We start from the raw sequence: 1,847 nt of genomic DNA, 5'->3' as shown, positions 1-1,847 counted from the left end.
GCTGGCGCCCCAAAGCAGAAACCGTGGCCTGCCACGGTGCTGTGCCTCCCTTTTCCTCTGAGCCTGTGCGGCATTGCTTATGCCCAGATCACACCACTTTCCTTCAGCTTCTATCTCTCGTGCCCCATTCCTAAGGAATAAAGTAGGGGATGGATGCCACCCTCTCCCATCCTCTGCCTTGTTGCCTGTCTGCCATCTCTCTATCGTACATCCTAGCTCAAAAAACACGGAACATCAAAGACATGAAGAGTTTCAAGAAAAAAAAACTACACGCGCGCACGCACTCACACATGAACGCCACCTTCCCCCTTCATCTACCAAAACACAAATGCTCCTGCGCACATCAGCGCCTGCAGATAGTGGAGGAACACATGCCTCCTGGCTCCATCAAGAGCCAGCTCGAGCTCTCCTGGGGGCTCACCTAGCTGTCCCCTGCTCCACGGCAAATAGATCCCCTCCTGCTTTGCCAGAATGCTGGTTCCACATAGTCATTTATAGCCTAAAGCCACTTTTCACAATTGGCAGTCCTCTGGTGTCAACTGTTGAAATCTGTTTGCCAAAATACTGCCTCACACGAGGCTCCGATTTGTTGTTGAAGTGCTGCTCTTTGTCGTGAAAAGGCAGTTTACCATTTTGGGCCAAGAACTGGATTTATAAGTGTTTATATAGCAATTTGTAAAATAGCATTTTCAGATGACTTCTGCGTATATGCTGTTAGGACAATATTTGCCTCCCGCGGAATGATGAATTGGGAAAAGCACGAGCTTTGGTGTCAGATAGACACGGGTTTGAATCCCAGCTTTGCCATTCACTGTGTGAATTTAACTTCCCTGAGTCTCGCTGGTGAAATAGAGCCAATAAAATATTGTCATGAGGATTCGATTAGATGACATATGTGAGGTCTTTGTTAGACGAAAGAGACTCGGTTCATGGTGGCTACCGTTATTTATATTATTAAAACACCTTGCATTGCCTACTGCTGCTGAAGAAAAACATTTATAAGCACTTGGGATAAACAAGGATGCTATATGCATGGCATTCATGCCACCTGTCTGTATTTCCACACATAGAGCAGACGTCATTAGTCAATAAGCCTACTTTTTCCCAGTGAGGCTAAACTTGGCCTCAGAATCTTCAACACAGTGTTACAAGCAACCACCACTGCTATTTATTTAGTAAATAAAAATTCAGGATGCCCAGTTATATTTGAATTCCAGATGAACAGTGGATGCTTTTTTAGTATATGGACATCCCATGTAATGCTTGGGACATACTTAATATATATACTGAAACCATTATACTAAAATATTACTTGTTATTTATCTGAAATTTAAATGTAACTGGGAATCTTGTGTTTTCTCTGGCAACTGTTATGGTTTGCATGTGAGTTGAAACTGACTTGATATCCCTGACCTCTACATGAATCTTGACTTTGGGCTGTCAGAGGATGAAAACTCAATTCTAACTAGTTTTAGGTATAAAAGGTAATTTACTAGCATATGTAGCTGGGAATTGCAGGAGTGGGTCTAGCCTCAGACGCTCTTGGATTCAAGAGTTCAATCAGTATATGAAGTCTCTGTCCCTCGCTCTGGCTTCAGACCTCTTCCCTGTTGGCTTCTTTCTGCAGCCCAGCTCTCTTTCCACCTGACAGAGAGGAAGTCTCCCCCAGCAGCAGATTTATTTTTTATTTTTTTTAAATTTTTTATTGTTACGTTAATCACCATACATTACATCATTAGTTTGTGATGTAGTGTTCCATGATTCATTGTTTGTGCATAACACCCAGTGCTCCATGCAGAGCGTGCCCTCTTTAATACCCATCACCAGGCTAACCCATCCTCCCACCC

Source organism: Leptonychotes weddellii, chromosome 11 (genome assembly GCF_054177405.1).
Source record: "Leptonychotes weddellii isolate Sample4059 chromosome 11, ASM5417740v2, whole genome shotgun sequence".
NCBI classification, from domain to species: Eukaryota; Metazoa; Chordata; class Mammalia; order Carnivora; family Phocidae; genus Leptonychotes; species Leptonychotes weddellii.
The sequence above is the reverse complement of the archived record's forward strand: the minus strand, read 5'-3'. Positions refer to the sequence as shown.